The 20587-nt window shown below is 42.5% G+C and overlaps 1 protein-coding gene across 1 annotated transcript in view; it reads right to left on the reverse strand.

Annotated features, from left to right (window-relative positions):
• SLC16A9 (solute carrier family 16 member 9) overlaps positions 1-19541 on the reverse strand; it is a 58802-nt gene extending 39261 nt beyond the window's left edge. The window contains exon 1 of the mRNA XM_023185604.2: positions 19128-19541. The gene's annotated coding sequence lies outside the window, so the exon portion shown is untranslated. The remainder of the gene's footprint in view (positions 1-19127) is intronic.
• Between the last annotated feature and the right edge of the window lie 1046 nt (positions 19542-20587).

A 20587-nucleotide genomic window follows, 5' to 3' on the forward strand; every position in this document is an offset into this window, starting at 1 on the left:
TGTGGTGGTGCAGCTGTAGTCTCAGCTGCTCAAAGGTTGAGGTAGGAGGATGGCTTGAGTCCAGGAGTTTGAGGTTACAGTGAGCAGTAATTGCACCACTGCACTCCAGCCGGGGGGACACAGTGAGACCCTGTCTCAACAACAGCAGCAACAAAAGGCAAGAAAAGAAAAGAAAAATTTTTCTTCTTTTTCTAAACAGCTTACATGGCAATGGATTTGGAGATCCAAGGCCTAACCTTCAAGTCCCCAGCAGGGCCTCCCACTTACCCTGCACCTTCCATGTCTCTTCACTATGCCAGGTTTACAGTCAGGTGCAACAGAGTCTTTGCCCACAGATTCTGCCAAACTATGTACTTGGCTGTGGTTTCAACAGATAATGTCTGAAGACAGTAGGAATATCAAGTATCCATTCACACGCAGCCTAATTAGATGACAAGGCATTTGGCTACCTTTAGAGAGTCATAGCTACACCCATCATTTGCCTGGGCTTCCGTGGATTTATTTCTTCACTTTGATTTCAGAGCAATGGGCAGAACTCCTGTCACCATGTGCCATAAGTCTTTATACAAATTAACTTTCAACATTTAATAACCAAAAACAGAAAGATGTTACAAGTAGTGAACAAAACTGTAGGTATAAAATCCAGACACTCAAACCACATGATTGCGTTAACAGAATTATCCAAACTTCCAAATCAGAAACTTTTGTAGTAATCAAATATGTTCCTCCATTGGACATTTACTCTCTCCGTAAACTCTCTTATCTACTCTATTGTAAAAGTAAACAATGTAATGCTGGTCTTTCTAATGACAATTTAGTACTTTACAATTTCTGTTCAGAATCCTCTTTAAAGAAAATATTGTCTGAACTCCTCAAACTAGATAGGATATGATAAAATAGCCAAACACCTGAAGAGACTAAGAGGTTGTATGAAGACAAATGCATGTGAGATTGTTCTTCATTCAAATGCTCCAGTCACAGCACTTCAGGAAAAGTACACATTTATAGAGACAAAGCACCAGAATCATGAATAAAGCCAGTATTCCTGAGAGGTTGCAGGTAATGGGGGAAGATGAAGAGAATTATCTCCCTTACCAGTTTTCAAATCTAAGTAGACAAAAATGCCTTTCTATACCACATACCTCTGCCCTACCTTGCATTGCCATGCCTTGCCTTCGGTGACATTTCAGGATGTAGGACAAGAGCCAAAGAAATTCTCACAGTAAATATTTATGAGAGCAAACCTTGGAAATACAAAGTTCCCATGCACATCAACTCTGACTAGAAAGGCAAGTTTTTATAGTGATGACTAACAGCTTCTGATCTGTCATCATCTCAGAGTTTAAGATACATGTAGTCTCAATAGAACACAGTGAAAACTACCACTTAGTGATTTCCTGTATTCTGTCACTCTAGCACCCTCCTCTCGTGGCTTCCTCTATTCCCTAGGTGCCTCTCACCACCTGTTTTTCTGATATTCTGTACTGCGTAAGGTGATTTTATAAATAGGCTAGTCTTCATTTCTCCTTTTTGGTAATGGTGCTCAACTTCCTTTTTGAGAATATAGATCTGCCCTACGGCTAGAGGGCTTGTGGGACTGTTAATTAAGTTTCCTCAACCTTGAGCAATAAAGGGCAGATAACCCAGGAGAAGCCAGTAAGCTTTCAGGACTCTGAATCTTGATTGAAATGCCTGAATCTTGAGTGAAATGCTATAAGGAAAGGAAAGGAAAATCTGCAGAGATTCCGGATCCCCATGAAAGTGCACTGAAGAGACCTCTGTCAGTTCTACTACCTTGACCTCCCAGAGATACCGAAGCCTGGTTTCTCCAGCCTTCCACGTTTGTGAGCTAACCCAGTAAATTATTTTGTTAAGTTATTGATACTCATTTCTTTACTTGCACAATATATTTACTTGGATAAATATATTGTGAGTATGCAGTAATTTCAAGTTGATTATTTTAACCATCTATACTCCATTTGGTCCCATTTGGGACAAAGGTAAAGCTGAGGAATATTGTTGATGACCATAGAATATAAGAAATATAGATGTGCAGTATCTGTTTTTAAGAAAATTTCTTCCTATTATCGTCCCTTCTTCATATTTTATGATCTAATATGATAAATTCCCTTATCTGGCATTCTTTTTAATAAAAATTCCATATTAACTAAAATTTTCACTAAGCCTATTTATCCTAATGTTTACAGAAATGCAGCAAGACAAAAGTGGTCTTAAAAATTAGTTGGGTGTGGTGGCATGCACCTGTGGTCCCAGTTACTTGGGAGGCTGAGGCAGGATGATAGCTTGAGCCGAGGAGGTCAAGGCTGCAGTGAGCCATGATCATGCCACTGTTCTCCAACCTGGGCAACAGATCAAGATGCTGTCTCAAAAAGAAAAAAAATAGAAGAAGAAGAAAGTGGTCTTTATTCAAAATGTTCTTGATCACTTACACTTACGTTATATTGCACTAGTTACTAAGGGAGACCAGAAGACATAGAAGGCATGGTCCCTGACCTCAGAAGCTCTTTTAACTCACTTAGGAAGGTAAGATATGTGTACTTGGGAAAGTGTCTCCATGTGGGAAGGTATGTGCACAAGAGAGTATGTACACGATTGGGTGCCAAACAAGTGGATGGATATTAAATGTTTAGGAGTTAAAGGAAATGAAAGCACTCAAGGTGGGAGCAGGAGTGGAAGGGCCTCATAAAGTAGGTTAGTTCTAAAGAACAATGAAGAGATTCATATAAGGGCGGCCAAGGCAAGAGGAACAACATGAACATACATGTGTAATCAGGATAGGCCTGATAGGTTTGGTGGAGTTGCAGAGGGCAGTTCTTACAGGGCTCACATAGCGAAACAAGATTAGAAAAATGATACTCTCCATGTAAATTCAAGAAGAATGAGTTTCAAGAAGTCTGTGTTTATAACCCCAAGAAATAATTGTTTCTATATATTGTAGAACAAATCATTTATATTATCTAAGTGGTGGAATATTTTTTCCAAGAAAAAAACGGCTAGGTGGGGTGGCTCACGCCTGTAATCTCAGCACTCTGGGAGGCCGAAGTGGGTGGATCACCTGAGGTCAGAAGTTCAAGACCAGCCTGGCCAACATGGCGAAACCCCATCTCTACTAAAAAATACAAAAATACAAAAATTATCTGGGCAAGGTAGCATGCGCCTGTATTTCTAGCTACTCAGGAGGCTGAGGCTGGAGAATCGCTTGAACTCAGGAGGCAGAGCTTGCAGTGAACCGAGATCATGCTACTGCACTCCAGCCTAGGTGACAGAGCAAGGCTCCATCTCTAAATAAATAAGGAAACAAATAAATAAAACAGTTTCCTGTTGCCTTTGCTCCCTTCCCCAAAATAATCGTTCCCTAATAACCCCCATTTGAGCATTGTCTATAAATATCTCCTTAAAGATTCATACATAGACTTTTCACTTGAAATACAAAAGGAGTTCAACAGTAGCACATTTTTATTTGAATCTCAATCACTACCAGACTGTCTGGTGCTGAAGCACTCTATTTTAAGAGCCTAGAATCCTGTGACTTTATCTTGGGAAAAAATGGTTGATTCCAGGTTGATTTTGCCTTGATCTAGTCATCTGTGAGGTGAGTCAAAAGTCTAAAGCATGCTGGGTTCCATGACTTTCCTACAGTTACATTTATGACACTTTAAGCCTATAAACCACGGGTGAGGAGGTGGACTGAAACCCTCATACGCTGCTGGTGCAGATGAAAAGGCTGAAGCCACTTTGGAAAAAAGTTTCAGGGGTGGAAATGGGGAATGACTTAAAGGGTGCAGGGCTTCTTTGTGGGATGATGAAAACATTTTAAAATTAGATTGTGGTACGGGTAGCACGACTCTATGAACATCCTAAAAATCACTGAGCTGCACACATGAAATGGATCAATTTTATCATGTATGAGTTATACCTCAATGAAGCTGTTAAAATGAAACACTTCAAAAGCTACCGAAAATTGTATTTTAGCTCTGACTCCAATGTTGGTAACAAGTTTTATAAACTAAAGAGCAAACCTGTTCAGCCAGAAGCAGTTGTAATACTGATGCCACTCTTCCCCTCAATGACTTTTGTCCCTCCAAACATATATCATTTATCCTATACCACCTCAGTTTGAGTAAAGGAATCCTGGGAATTGAGAAATAATTAACCAATACCTAAAAACAAACAAACAAAAAATGTAGGTAAACAAGTCATTCTTTGGGTGTTTTAATGAAATGTAAGCAAAAATGTAGATTTTTGGGGGGAATTCTAAAAATAGGCAAACAAATATATTTAATGCAAAATGAAGCTCATAACTCAAATACAAATTAATTACATTTCATTTCATGAGAGGCATAACACAAGTGATCATTTCTCTAGTTCTTGAATCCGCCTTCTCCCTACCACATCTATTATTCGACTTCTACTTTCGCTTTCCCATTTCTTAAACAATTTCATTTTATACTGTTCAAGGGGTAAAAAGTGCATCTGCAGTCATCAGCTGCAACAGTGTTAACACACTTATAACTGATTTTTATAACCATTTTTAAGTAGGATAGAACTTTAAAATAAGTCTCCTCTGGGTCAAAGACCTAAACTGTCAGGTAAAACTACTCTCTTTGTTGATTTATATATTAGCAAATGTCATCACGTTAACACTAACGTAAGTCCTTTAAAAGTTATAGTCACCAATGACTTAATTTTGGCACTTTCCAATGACATTTCAAAATGTCAGTGTATCATTTCTCTTCTAAGGTCAAATAAATATAGTTATATATCAACATCGGTTTTTAAGGAAAAGAAAAAGAATCCACCCTGTTGTGCTTCTAAAGTATTAAAACTCTTTGTAAAATCATATTGAGTCATCTTCGTTCTGTATGTGTGTGTGTGTGTATACACACAATTCTATAAGTATTTTCTACAGTTTGAAATAGCTATTCCAGGGGGTGAACTCCAAATGATATATATACATATATATATATATATTTTTTTTTTTTTTTTGAGATGGAGTCTTGCTCTGTCATCCAGGCTGGAGTGCGGTGGCGCGATCTCGGCTCACTGCAAGCTCCGTGTCCCAGGTTCACGCCATTCTCCGGCCGCAGCCTCCTGAGTAGCTGGGACTACAGGCACCCACCACCACGACCGGCTAATTTTTTTTTTTTGGTATTTTTAGTAGAGACAAGGTTTCACCATGTTAACCAGGATGGTCTCGATCTCCTGACCTCGTGATCCGCCTACCTCGGCCTCCCAAAGTGTTGGGATCAAAGACATGAGCCACTGTGCCCGGCCTCCAAATAATAATTTTAGTACAACTGTAAATCCAGTTGTGGTGGCCTTGATCAGATTGTCTCAGAAGTCAAGATGGGATTAAGCTACTTTCATGTTTCTGACTACTAGCATACTAAATATTGAAAGAAAGCAAAAAAGAGGATATGAAAACCCAGGTTTTGGTTAAATATCTACATCTTAAAAGTTAATACTATTAGCCAAAGAGTGATGAATATATATAGAAAATAGCCTACATATTAAGATAGACTATAGATAGAATATATTAAATATACTAAATATTCGGCCAGGTGCAATGGCTCATGCCTGTAATTCCAGCACTTTGGGAGGACAAGGTGGGCAGATTATTTGAGGCCAGGAGTTTAAGACCAGCCTGGCCAACATGGTAAAACCCCGTCTCTACTAAAAACACAAAAATAAGCCAGATCTATTGGCAGGTGCCTGTAATCCCAGCTACTTAGGAGGCTGCAACAGGAGAACCGCTTAAACCCAGGAAGTGGAGGTTGCAGTGAGCTGAGATGGTGCCACTGCACTCCAACCTGGGTCACAGAGCGAGACTCCATCTATACAATGGACTATTATTCAGCAATAAAAAGGGATGAAATATTTACACATGCAACAACATGTACAACCTTAAAAACCTTAAGCTAAGTGAGAAAACGTAATTGAAAGAGACCACATATTGTATGACTCCACTTATGTGAAATGTCCAGAACGGGCACATCTGTAGAGACAGAAAGTAAATTAGTGGCTGCCTAGGGCTGGGAGGTTTTGGGGTAGGGAGAAATAGGGAGTGACTGCTAATGCATATGAGGTTTCTTTCAGGGGTGATGAAAATGCTCTAAAATTGATTGTAGTGATGGTTGTACTACTCTAAATATACTAAAGCCACCAAGGGAGCGATACACTTTAAATAAGTGAATTATACGTAATTTATAATTTAATAAATCCAAAAAAATTAATGTAAACCCTGACCATGTGAATTTGTCAAAACTCATCATACTGTAGGCTTATAATTGTTGAATTTTACTGGATGTAAGTTATAACATGATAAATCTTGTTGGGAACAGACGCCCCCAAATTCTGGCCATAAACTGGCCCCAAAACTGGCCATAAACAAAATCTCTGCAGCACTGTGACATGTTCATGATGGCCATAAAGCCCATGCTGGAGAGTTGTGGGTTTATGGGAATGAGGGCAAGGAACAGCTGGCCCACCCAGGGCGGAAAACCGCTTAAAGGCATTCTTAAACCACAAACAATAGCATGAGCGGTCTGTGCCTTAAGGACATGCTCCTGCTGCAGATAACTAGCCCATCCCCTTGTTTCCCATAAGGGATACTTTTAGTTAATCTAAAATCTAAAGAAACTATGCTAATGACTGGCTTACTGTTAATAAACATGTGGGTAAATCTCTGTTCGGGGCTCTCAGCTCTGAAGGCTGTGAGACCCTTGATTTCCCACTTCACACCTCTATATTTCTGTGTGTGTGTCTTTAATTCCTCTAGTGCTGCTGCGTTAGAGTCTCCCCAACCAAGCTGGTCTTGGCAACTTACTTTTTAAAAGATGAATGCTATAAACACACAGTTACAATGACCAAATATGTGGCCTGACTTAGAGATAAAATTAACAACTGCACGAGACTTTTCATAAATATGAGCCCACATACCGGGTCAATGGCCCTCCTCCCCACCCACATCCACTCTCCCCACCTATACCTACACCCAAATTTTTAACCTAGTAACAGGTTTGTGTGAGGGAAACAAAATCAGGAAATTAGGTGCTGCTTACTTCATTGGTATTATAGCTCCTCAAACAAAGCAGCAACAGAGCAAAGCTTCTCCTCAGGTGTAGGAATGCCTGAATATCATGAAAGAGGAATCTGAACAATGAGAATAAAACATAAATTCAGGATTTCTGAGGTCAACATCAGTGACCTTGGGCTGCTTTAGATACACATGGAGGAAGGAGAAAACAGAAAACTATTTTAAGCAAGTTAACAATTTTTTCAATTACTTCCTAGCTTTCCTTTATTCTTCTTAGTCAAGATGGAGTAGATAGGAAGAAGGCACATTTTTCTAGTATCTGGTTCCAGAATGATAGGAACTGAGTAATGGTTAAGATCAGATGCTTTTTAAATCAAGTTTGTATCTAAGTTCTGGTCCAGTCTGTGCTACTTAGCATGGGATTTTAAGCCAATTGCTTGTTGGCTTTGAGCCTGTTTTCTCATTTGTAAAACAGGATAAGAGTGGGGTTGCAAATTCAAAGCTCACTGCTAGGCATGTAGTAAAAAAAAAAATGCTTAATAAATGTGAGCTATTACTTTCACAACCTTAGGATTTTTTTTCTGGTATTGAAGAATCTGGAACTTAAGGGATTTCTGGTAATTTCATAGCCATTGTCTAAGGAGTAGTTACTGGTTACTCCAGAATTTTAGAACAACAACCGGTTACTGGATCATTTAGAGACCTAGGGCTTTTAAAACTTTTAAATCTTTAGTTATTTCTTAATACTTAGAACACTTAAACAAAACTTTATAACACAAAGGAGCAGAATAATTAGATTCTTTCAGGAGAATACGACTTTTTTTCCTAAGCACACTGGACCATAGAGGAAGACCAAAGGAATGTACAGTTGCCTGCTCATTCACTTGCTGCATTTGATGCTGTCCGCACTGGTGGTGGCAATGCTATTAACCCCACACTTTGATGTGGCAAATCCCCAGAACCTGTTGGCTGGTCTCTGGCTAGAGAATGAGCACAGTTTCACCCTTGTGGCTCCAGAAAGGGCAAGACACACCACTGCCAGCCAGAAGAGAGAAAAGTCTTGTTCCATCTCTTTCCCATTGTCCCAAATAGCCAAGCACAGGTTCAACCACCCAAAATGCCACCCTTCTGCTGTGCAGTAGCCAAGGAAAAGACCCAGGAGGAGCAGCTCCCAGAATCTCTGGGCAGTCAATGCCCAGACACTTGCCCCAATTCTTTGTGTCCAAGCCACACTCAGCTGACAAAAGTCAACACTTCGTCTCTTTTTATTTTTTTCTTTTTTTTTTTTTTTTTTGAGACAGTTTCACTCTTGTCACCCAGGCTGGAGTGCAATGGCGCGATCTTGGCTCCCTGCAACCTCCACCTCCCAGGTTCAAGCGATTCTCCTGTCTCAGCCTCTCAAGTAGCTGGGATTTCAGGCATCCGCCGAAATGCCTGGCTAATTTTTTTTTTTTTTTTTTTTTTGTATCTTTAGTAGAGATGGGGTTTCACCATGTTGGCCAGGCTTGTCTCGAACTCCTGACCTCAGTTGATCCACCTGCCTCAGCCTCCCAAAGTGCTGGGATTACAATACTTTGTCTCTTAAGCACTGCACAGTTGAGTTTATCTTGGCATTTTTCATAACCCAGTGTTCTGCTCTTTCCCCAGTTCTGCTTTTTCCGCAGTCCCCAACAGAACAGGCATGGGGCTGGCAGGAAAACCCCTGAGGAGATTCTAACAAAGATAATGGTGTGAATGACGATAATTATAAGGCTGTCAGGATAATGACTGTCACCTATTAATTTGCTCAAATTAACAAAACAACCTCTCAGTGTGGGAAAGGTAGCAGAAGAGAGGCTGTGATCATTTGGTAAAGGTATTATGTGGTTCACAAGAATGGCTGGTTGAATTTCCGCTTCTCTGTGTTTTCAATAACTACAGTGTCATACAAGTACACACACAGATACTTACGTCTATGAGTACACGAGAACATCTATTCTAGAAAATTTCACATAAGGAATAAGCACACTGGCTGGTGTCCTGGATAACCTGAGTGTACATCACAGCTCTGGTACCAGCCAAGAGTGTGACCTTCAGCAAGTTACTTAAATAGCTCTGTGCCTCTTTTTCTTCATCTGAAAAGTGAGGGGAATGGCAGGATTTACCTCATCAGATTGTGGTAATAATTATATGAGTTAATTTCTGTAAAACATTTAGCCCAGTGCCTGGCACATAGTAATCTGAATATAAAGTATCACTGTTTTTTTTTTTTTTAATCCCTTTAGATATAATTGGTAGTCACAAAAAGTTATTTTTTATTCTCTTATAGCTCCCCCCAAAATCTTTAAGGTACTTTCCCTATAAAGACCTCTGGCCAGAACATCCTTGACTCTCCTCCTTCCCTGCCACAATAGCACATCTTCTGTTAGATACTTGGTTCTAGGTTTTCATTATTTCAGATTCAACTGCACTTAAAACACACATACACACACATACTAGTATCACATCTCTCCCCTCACCCAAAAATAATAATATGATATGGAAATGGCATTTTTAACATCTCTTAGAATAATTTCCTGATGGAAAGAAAAGTCAGCAAATAGGAAGAAGGAAGTCTTAGTGAGGAAAGACCAGAATGACAATCATAGGCTGCTTTTAGATCACTGAAAAGCTCCCAGGTCACTGACAGCCAAAAAAAGACAAAATCAAGAGGCACTGAAGTCCAAACAAGGTTTGCTTTTGTTTCCTGTCTTTCCTTCCCTTTCTTCCTTCTGTCCCTCTTTTCTTCTTTCCTTTTCTCCTCAAATCAGGAAACCACATAGCTGGTTTGCACCCCCTTTCCAGATGTTGCAGCACAGTTATTAGGGTACTTGTTGGTAGAATGAAAGTTGACAAATGGCTGACTTTTTCTCTTAAGCACTGCACAGTCAAGTTCATCTTTGCATTCTTCATACTCCAGTTTGGTGCTCTTTCCCCAGTTCAGAGACCCCTTCCTTATCCCAAAGACTCCTAGGATCTCCCTTTCAAAACCAGTTTTCAAAACAAGGTGGTAATTCAATGTGCAGCAAAAAGCAAATGAAGAACCCCATTTTAAGTTTGTATTTCACATGAGCATGTTTCTAGTATCCATCCAAGCATATGCTAAAACCTACAGGGGATTTCAAGCCTGGCTATGAAGCACAGGCAAGGAGTTTGGCATAAAGTAACTATTTAGTAAGTGTTAGATCTTGTTACTGTAGTTGCATCTTTCAAAGGTTTTCTTAGAAAAACAAGAAAGGGTACTCTCCCTACCTCTGTTTCCTCACCTTCTCATCATTCCTCTACTCAGTGATTTCTGGCTTCTGATGCATCCAAACAAGAAAAAGTATTTTCACTACGGCATTCCCTGACTCCTCACTGTTCGTCAGCACAGCGTCCTCATTCTTGACACTGTTTACTTCTCTGTTTTTACGAACCACTGCCCCCTTGCTTTCGTGAGCGCACTCCCACAAGACTCTCCCAGGCTCTCTCAAAAGCCACCAACTGATCACAGATACTCAAGCAAGAAGTCTGAAGTCTCCATCCCCAGCCCTGACCTCTCCTCAGAACTCTAGATCCACATTTCTAACCAATTTTTCACCATTTTCCATGTCAAGATCTCAACTGGATGTACCCAGGCCCCTCAAACTCAATTCTTAATTTCTCCTCCTGAATTTTATCTGGAAAACTGTCATGACCATAATTCCATTTGCCCAAGCACTGAGCCTGACTTCATTGCATTCCAGCTCTTCCTTGAATCCCAGCCCCTCGTCTCCAGCATAGCAGGGTCCCCCAAAGAGTTCTGCAATCAGACTCTTCCTCTCCATCTTTTCTGCAAATGCCTGGACCATCACAACTGCCTACAGATGGATCCCTCAGCCTACACTGTCTCCCTGCTGCAGGGCATCTGCCGAGCTGCTGCCAGATGGATCTTCCTAAACCACGGCTCTCTGGTCATCTCAATTCTGCTTCCAAGTTTTCAAATTCTTCCATGGTTCCTCATCACCCACAATTTACCCATTAGCAGAGCACAGGTTATTTCATTAATTACAAAAGGACACTAAGAAATCAATGACAATCATTCTTGCCCTCGTGACGCTTACAGTCGTCCATCACTAAAACTATAATGTTATTCAAAAATTATAAACAAAAATGAAAACATTGATTTTATAAAACCATGTTTTGTCCATATGACATCAGATATCCAGATCTTTAAATAAGTAGCCAGTTACCTGATTCTTTCTTCTAAAAGTCTACTGTAACGCTAGGATATCCCACAAATCTGTGTCCCCCAACCCACAGCTCGTGACTCAGCATTTTAGCATGCTCCCTCCCTTGTCCAAGCTTTGACTCTTCAGTTCCTGTTAGTAGGTGGAGGCAGCTGGAATGCCTTTCTCCAATTCCAACTCTTCCTTCAAGACTGAGCCCAAATGTTTCTCTCATCTTGATGCCATCCATGAAACTCTACATCAGTCTTTCCTCCTCTAAGGTCTCACACCAATTTAAGCATCCCTGCTACAACATTTATTATAACAGATTGTTATTTGTTAAGGGATTAGCCCACAAGTCTATCCCCTATGTCTAGCACTAAGAATTATGATTGGCACATAGGGAAAGCTCAACAAATCTGTATGAAATGAATGAATGAATTCATTGAAAGCCTACTTACCTAAATCTCCTATATATTCAAATGATTAATCAAATATCTTTCATTCAACAAAATGAATTGAGTGCATTTAGAAGGCATTGTGGGGTGAAGAAGATGTGGCCCCTTCCTCTCTGGAGCTTAGAGTCTGTTTCCACCACTGAATCTGAAAAGCTAGCTGAATACATGAGTAAAAAACTTAAAATCCAAATCTTTTACCAATATGACATCAGATGACAGGGCTAAAATGATCAAATAATTACCTGATTCTTTCCGATTCAGTTTTAAATGTTAAACCTTCAGTGATGGTTAACATACTCTCTGATGTGGAAGGGTGGGGTTGACTCATTATTGGGACAAGGGCAAATCAGGGCTCAGAATTGTCATTCAGAGCCTCTCGTTTGTCCTCTGTAGTCAGCTCAGTCACAGTAAGGTATGTGGTTTCTCTGAACACGTCATTCTTGTTTTATGTACTCAGATGCTTCCTTCTCATTGTCAACATCTGCTCTGAACTTTAAGTTAAAGTCAGGTCCACTTGTTTGTAGAATAGCTCATTGACATAAAGTAAATAACACATCCCAGCCAGTCAAATCCAAGAAACCCAGCTTTAAAAACACACTTGTATTAAAGAATTCCACTGCAAATCCATTCATTATGTTTACCTTTTTATGTTTTGGATCCATATAAATAGCTTTTCAAAAAAATCTAAATTGCCATGTTAACTTCTAAAAGTCAAACACTTAATTTATTCATCTAGCTGAAATTCAAGAACATCCCTAGATAGTTCTGTTAAGGAAGAGGGACAGAATATGTGGTGAAATATTGCCAGGTTAAAGACAATGAAGATTTCTTTGCCTGAACACCATAAGCCAAGCATATAAATATGCCTCATCCAAGCGGAAACCAAAATTGATTCTTTCACATCGAGATGGAAAGGCAGAACAGGAAGTAAAATATTTAGAAGAACAGTTCTGAATCTTGGAATTAAATCACACTAATTGTTCCTGAAAGGGACAATAAAAACAGGCAATTAACTTCTGGAGCCTCTGATTTTTTGAGACAGGTCCTTGCTGTATTGCCCAGGCTGGGGTACAGTGGTGCAATCACAGCTCATCACTGCAGCCTTGACCTTCCAAGCTCAAATGATCCTGTTACCTCAGCTTCCCAAATAGCTAGGTCTATAGGCAGGTGCCACTACAACCAGCTCACTTTTTATTTTTTGTAGAGACGAAGTCTTACTGTGATACCCAAGCTGGTCTCGAACTGCTGGGCTGAAGCAATTCTCCTACCATGGCCTCCCGTGGTAGGAAGCCTCTGAATTTTATCAATAGTGCTGCTATGAAAAAAGAATATATTTTAACCTTCAAGGCCTTGTAGATTTTTCAAAATCCAGCATTTGCCAAAGAGCTCCTCTAAAGCTGTCATAATTTGGATACAGGGAGTACAACCATCTGTTTTAGCAAAAGGGGAAGAAATAGGTTATATAGGATCACCCAAGTCTGAAGCCAGAAGGTATTTTGGAAACTTTGACACCACTCAAGCCAAATCTGATCTCTTAATGTCTTTTGTTTGGCAGACCCAACGTTTTTGGTTTTGTTTTTTAGCAAATTTGAATGAATTGCTGATTTTATTTTTATTTTTATTTTTATTTTTTTGAGACAGAGTCTTGGTCTGTCACTCAGGCTGGAATGCAGTGGCGCGATCTCGGGTCACTGCAAGTTCTGCCTGCCGGGTTCATGTCATTCTGCCTCAGCCTCCTGAGTAGCTGGGACTTCAGGCGCCTGCCACCATGCCTGGCTAATTCTTTTTGTATTTTTAGTAGAGACAGGGTTTTGTCCTGTTAGCCAGGATGGTCTCGATCTCCCGACCTCGTGATCTGCCCGCCTCTGCCTCCCAAAGTGGCTCACAGGCGTGAGCCACCGTGCCCGGCCAAATTGCTGATATTTTAACACTAGAAGATTTCACATAAAAATCTGAATTTCAGGATTCTCTCAAAACATTGAAGGGTATGGTAACACTGGGCCCTCGTTCTTACATAACGATTAACTGGAACTGAGTAAGTCTGGCTCTCACTGGATGAGGCATTTTCTCTCCAGGTCCTTCCACTCCCTAATATCTCCCTGACCACAGGACTAAGGTTGCCTTGCATTTAGTTTCACCTGTGCTATCCCACACACCTTCACACACCTACTACCCAACCACTGCCCCCAGGCTTCTTTGCTCATTTATGATGCCTGTCTCATTTGGGTAAACCTTGTGAAGATTGTGATTGCCACCACTGATCTTATTCAATCCCTTAATCCAACCATGAGGAAACTGAAGTTGAGAGACGCCATGCTGAAGGAGAGAACAGTTTCAGGATCGTTTACTCACCAATCCAGTGAAGAGTCATCTATTTCTAAGTCCTACTCTCAAACTCAAAAGTGAAAATAGCAGGATCTGTAAAACCACTCAAAGTCTGAGAAAAGATGGAAAGGTCCAAATATTTAACAAAGTAAATACAAAAATAGAGATGTAACAGAGTTAAATTTAGGCAGAGTGAGGGCCAGACACTGAGATCCATTGGTATCATCATCTCCCTGGGTCCCACACTGTTACCAGGGTCACTGGACTGCTGGGTTCTCATTTCAGCTTCTCTCTACTCCACACAACCCTCTCCTGCAGAGCTTGGCCTGGGAGTAGTGTTCTGGTGAGCAAATCTATGATAATAACAACACTGATGTGTTCTTTCAGTTAGCAAACATTTTGCACAATTTATACGTGATCATGTGATGTTTGATCTGTTGTCTAAATACATACTTTAGTATGTCATGTACAAAGTAGTATGTTCACTGTATTACCTTCATAATAAAAAAAATCAAGACACACGGAAAAATATATGGGATGCCGAAATGCAAAAAGATCTGGTGATTTGGGGAGTTTATTGGGAATCGTGAGAATATTGGTAATCGGCATTCTTCCAGAGAATCTGGAAGGCCTGGTCTTCACATTTAGTGCCATCACTTTTGCTAACATTTTTTTTCATCCCACATCCTGTGTCTTCTCAGAGTTTAAGAGTTCCTTTTGGGTGGGTCATAAAAGTACAAGATCCCATGAGTGTTTAAAGGTATATTAAAACATTAAAATATGTCCTGTCACTGAACGTGTAAGGTAAAATTAATCTGAATGATGAAAATGATGATGCAAAGAGAAAAACAGAGAAACGGTTCTGCTACAGGAATCAGGCACAGTTTCTAACTAATATTAATAATAATTATCATACACTACCCCTGTTACATGTTAGTACGATAGTTCAAAGGACAGGCTCTGGGGGTAGACTCCTTGGTCCATTTACTTAGTCGTGTGACCTTGTAAAAATTCTCAGTCTAAGATCAAAATAACGCCTCCCTAGATAACATAAGACTATGTGGCTCCCTTGGCATAACATGTTTAATAAACATTAATTATTATTATTATTAATGATTGCAACAGAGAATAGAAAGTGACTATATTCTGCCTATTGCCCCAGGAAAGTGGAAGTGTTTTCCAATCCCAAGAGTCTTAATCAAGCTAAGAGCTATTCATATCATTGGAATGCAGGTTTGGGGGTAAAATACTGTTGTATTTAGATAAAGCATTGAAGGATATCAGGAATACATTATTCTTTTATTGACTGAAAGTAACTGATAGGAAGTAAATATTGAAATTTTAATCAACTACTTATTTGAGAAGGAAACTCATAAAACTGAAATTAAAAGCAAGAAGTACAGTTAAGGACGTCGACACTGTTTATGTAAATATACCAATAATGTTCAATCACATTTTAATTTCTTAGCATGACATGCCATAGTCTCTATAATCTAGCCCCATCCCACCTCCCAGCCTTATCTGTCTTAAATTCCAGAGTTCAGCTACTCCAAACTGCTTTGCTTCCTGTAAACACACTAGACTTCCTTATCTCTGTGCTAGTCTCTTGTTCCAGCAGGCCTCTTTTCCATCAAGGAAATCCTCTTCCTTCTTCAAGTCCCAGCTAAATTGCTACACCCACCCCACAACTTTTCTTCATACTTAGCCTTGAATGAACCTCTCCTTTTCTTTGTCATTTAGTAGCACACTATTGATGTTGCTACCCTATGACTCCATTTATACTATCTTGTAATACAGATATTTGTAAGTCTATTTTTCCTCACTAAACATTTGGAGGCAGGGACCATGTGTTCTTTCTTTTTTTGAACTTAGTTTTTTGTTATAGTTCAATCTCATCATCTATAAGAGTTACTTTGGTGTCTGCCAAGAACCTCCTGAAGAAAAGGCTAAGTAGCTCAAAATATATACATTTTTGCAATCATTAATTAAAGTCGAAGTCATTAAGTGATACTATCTTGGAAAGCCATGATGGAAAACAACATGGTGTTTCCTCAGAAAAATTAAAAATAGAATTACCATATGATCCAGCAATCTCACTATATACCCAAAGGAAAGGAAAGCATTATATTGAAGAGACAGCTGCATTTCCATGTTCCTTGCAGCATCATTCACCATAGCCAAGACATGGAATCAACCTAAATGTCTATGAGTGGATGAATGGATAAAGAAATGTGATATACACACACACAATAGGAGACTAATTCAGATTTGAAAAAGAAGGAAATCAGTCAGGCGCGGTGGCTCATGCCTGTAATCCCAGCACTTTGGGAGGCCAAGGCGGGTGGATCACCTGAGGTCAGGAGTTCGAGACCAGCCTGGCCAACATGGTGAAACTCCATCTCTACTAAAAATACAAAAAAATTAGCCAGGCATGGTGGCACACGCCTGTAATGCCAGCTACTGGGGAAGCTGAGGCGGGAGAACTGCTTGAACCCGGGAGGCAGAGGTTGCAGTAAGCCAAGATTGCACCACTGCACTCCAGCCTGGGTGACAAGAGCAAAACTCTGTCTCAGAAAACAGAGTGAAACTCCATCTCAAAAAAAAAAAAAAAGAAAAGAAAGAAATTGGCCAGGCACAGTGGCTCATGCCTGTAATCCAGCTTGGGAAACATGGCAAAACTCCATCTCTACAAAAAACACAGAAATTAGCTGGGTGTGGTGGCACACGATTGTAGTCCCGGCTACTCGGGAGGCTGAGGTGAGAGGATCACCTGAGCCTGGTGAAGTCGAGGCTGCAGTGAGAAGAAAGAGACAGAGAGAGAGAGAAGAAAGAGAAGAAAAGAGGGAAGGAGAGGGAAGGGGAGGGCAGGGCAGGGCAGGACGGGGCAGGATGGGGCAGGACAGGGCAGGGCAGGGGAGGGGAGGGAGGGGAGGGGAGGGGAGGGAGGGGAGGGGAGGGAAGAGGAGGGAGACTTGAATCTAAAATGGTTGAACTCAGAGAAGAGAGTAGAACCCTGGTTACCAGTAGCTAGGGTTGGGGTGAAGAGACCTTTGTCAAAGGATACAAAATTTCAGTTAGGAGCAATAAGTTCAAGAGATCTATTGTGCAACATAGTGACTATAGTTAATAACAATGTATTGTACTTTCAAAATTGTTAAGATGGTAGACTGCAAGTGTTCTCACCACACCAAAAAAAAAAAAAAAGATAAAAATGTGAGGTAATACATAGGTTAATTATGTTGGTTGGGCCATTCTACAATGTATTACTATTTCAAAACATCGTGTTGTGTGCATCACAAATATATACAATTTTTATTACCTAATTAATTAATTAGGGGTTTGAAAGATTGGGGCAAGGAAGTAAAACTTGAAAATGTGACCACGGCTGTGTAGTTGTCATCCTCTAGCTTGAGTTGCAAGGCCAGATCCACCCCAGAGCACCATGTGTCCTGATAAAGATTCAGACACCAATCAATTCACACCACCTTTTCAGACTCAAAGTCAGAAGCCGGAAAAGATTTCCTAATGTCTTTATCTACCTCCCCATATCTTTGGTTCCTCCCGATGCTCATCCTATGGATATGAAGGATACTTGTTATTCCACTTGCCTACACACAAAATGGAAGAAACCAATAGGGATGTTATTAGGGGATGGGTGGTGCTGAAAGTCTGAGTTGCTGCAAAATTGCAGGTTAAGCTATTTTATTAGCTAATTCTTACTTCCGAGGACATTTTTGAGGTGGTGGGGAGCGGGACTGGTTTCTGGCAATGATTTGGGTATTAACCATGTTTTCTGCATTTACATATTTATTATTAATTATTGCAACAGATAATAGAAAATGGCTTTACTCTGCATTTGGTCCAGGAAAGTGGAAGTGTTTTCCTATTAGAAGTTTTAAAAGACGCTATAATCATGCAGCAAATAATCATCCTTTCTCTTCGGAATCTTCTCTAGCTTCCTCAGCCCTGCCTAAACCTGCCTGAAGAATTTCTCAAAGCTGAAGCCAACTCCAATACAAGAAACTGTTAAGGCATAACAATTTACAAAATTTGATAGAACAACGGAAAATTCTACTCTGGGTGCAGGGAATGGGAGAATCCACCTTCAATATGAACTATTATTCAGTTAATTGACGATTTTTTAAAAAAACACATCAAAACTGTAGCCTAGAAAATTGATCAAAAATGTTATATCGAATAACTTACTATATAAGTAATATATTTAGTGTAAATCCTGACTAAACTTCCAGAATAATTTGCGTTGGATAGACTAGGGACCCCAAAAACAAGGTAAAGCATTGATTTGCTTTGGACGGCCAAGTTTGTTCGTGGTTATCAGCTCTCTGGAAAGCCTCTGGGCGCTGCTGAAGCCACAGCAGGTTACCTCGGGCGAACCAAAGATGGGGCATTAAGCACCAAGTCCTCCCAAGTTCTGGCTGAGCGGCCAGGTGGCCGCGGTGCCGGTGCCTCCTGCGGCGGTGGCAAAGGCTGGGCTCCCGCGCTTGCCCAGGGCTGACGGGTGGTGCTGAACCTGGCGCCAGCGTGCAGAATCCGCCGGCCCTGCGCGCTGCGCTCCACGTAGGTCAGGAGTACCGCCGGCTCCCCAATCCCAACCCTCCGAGGGCACCTGCTTGCTCGCGCTCCGGACCAAGGCAGTTGGAGGCCTTTCGGTCCTCTGGGAAATGGAGGCAGACCTGCAACACATGTACCTCTCCCTGCTCTTCCACCAGCAACCCTAGAAGCTCTCTCGGGAGTCCAGGGGCAGCTCTCTGGCGGGCCAACGTACCACCCCCAGGACCACCCTCCCTCTCTTTCTACTCCGTGCAAAATGCCGCCTTCAGATTCCCGGGAAAACTTGCCCACTTGGTAGAAGCACCCCATCAAAAAGTGAGGAGGCGAGGGGCGGGCGCACCGTGGACACTCGAAGCCCCGGCATACACCCCAGACAAAAGCCACGTTCCATGCTGCTCCACCGCCCCCTCCTACTGCTCGGAGTCGGAGTGACTTCTTGTCTCTAGGACGCAGGGCAGCAGGGACTGCTGCCCTCCCTTGGAACCCTCCCCACAAGCTCCAGCCCTTTACCTGAGTCCCGGCCTCTGCGGGGCCTCCGGTACTCAGCACCCGGCGCAATGCCCCGGGCGGCCGGGCTGGTGGTGTAGTGGGGGCCGCGGCCGCCGCTCTCCCCGTACAGCTCCGGGCCCGCCGGGCGGCTATTTATCTGAGCCAGCTGCGGCCCCGGCCCCTGCCGGAGTATTAGGCAATCGGTCCCGCTACGCGCGGCCCCGGGAGCCGCCGCCCTCTGCCCCCACAGACCCGCAGCGGCGGCGGCCACATGGAGCTGGGGAGCCGGCCCCCTTCTCTGGGCTCCACCTTCTCTTTCTCCTCCTCCTCCCCGGGGTTTTCCCTGCTGTCTTTTTCTCCCTTGTCTGTCTTTGCGGGGCACCCCGGCCAGTCTGAACCGGTTGTGACTGCGCGGGTGGTTGGGGGAAGGAGGAGGAGGCGACGGAGGAGATGGAGGCGGAAAAGCCGGCGGTAGGGGCGCTGCGCCTCCTCCTGCTGCTCCCGGCCCGACCAGGAGTAGGGAGGGCACTGCCCGAGCCGCGGCCCCGGCCCTACCAGGCCTGGAGCCACAAGGCCACGAGAGAGGTGGGCACCGTCGGCCAGGCACCCTCTCGGTGCGCACACACGCGCGTACCCAGGCGCCGCTGTGCCCCCGCCGCCCACCACGTGCCCTGACCGAGCCCGCCAAGGACCGTGCGCATTTCGGGGGAGCCGGGGTCTAGAAATGAATGCTAGTTGTCCTTGGTCTCCCTGGCTCCCGGGGCCACTGGCGCCCTCCTGGCCGGAGCTGTATGCTCAACTGGCAGTGGTCCCGGAGAAACGGGCACCAGAACTTTGTGGAGTCCGTGATCGTGGGAAGTGAGGAGTGAGGATGCCAAGTGAAGTCCTTTGTGACAGCTCCGCGGGAAAGGAGGGCGTCCCGTGGTGCACACATACACACACAGAGGCTGCTTCTAAGGACGTCAGTCTGTCCTGCAGTTGAACTGCACTAACAATACTACCATTGGCAATACTATCTTTGGCTGAAAGGCAATGGGCTTGCGCGCGGATACGGATGGCTGTTTTATCCCTCAGAGTCACTGCAGCAGCTGGGGGCTGTCCAGAGGTACCAGTGGTTCACCAGCCATGGGAACCCTCCAAAGTGATAGGCACTTTTTGTGTTTCTCTGTGTATGCGTTTTTCTGGAAAGCCGCACCACACCGGGGCCATCAACCACCTTGATGAGAACTCCCTTTATACACTGAAAGTCACTGGTCCTGGCCTAGACGAAGACTTTACACCCGGCAAAGGGTTGGTTTCAGAAGTGCTGATCAAGCTGCTGAGCCTCCATTTCCTTGTCAATGAAATTACAAGAATCTTGCCTGTATCATGGAGTCTGTGTGAGATGAGAGTTTAAAAAACCTGTGGAGCCTAGGCAACCATGTCATGTTTTCTTACAGCACAAATGTGGTGGAGGTTCAGTCCTTTTGCCCCCATCAGTC

The sequence above is a fragment of the Piliocolobus tephrosceles genome, chromosome 9 (assembly GCF_002776525.5).
Source record: "Piliocolobus tephrosceles isolate RC106 chromosome 9, ASM277652v3, whole genome shotgun sequence".
Classification (NCBI taxonomy): Eukaryota; Metazoa; Chordata; class Mammalia; order Primates; family Cercopithecidae; genus Piliocolobus; species Piliocolobus tephrosceles.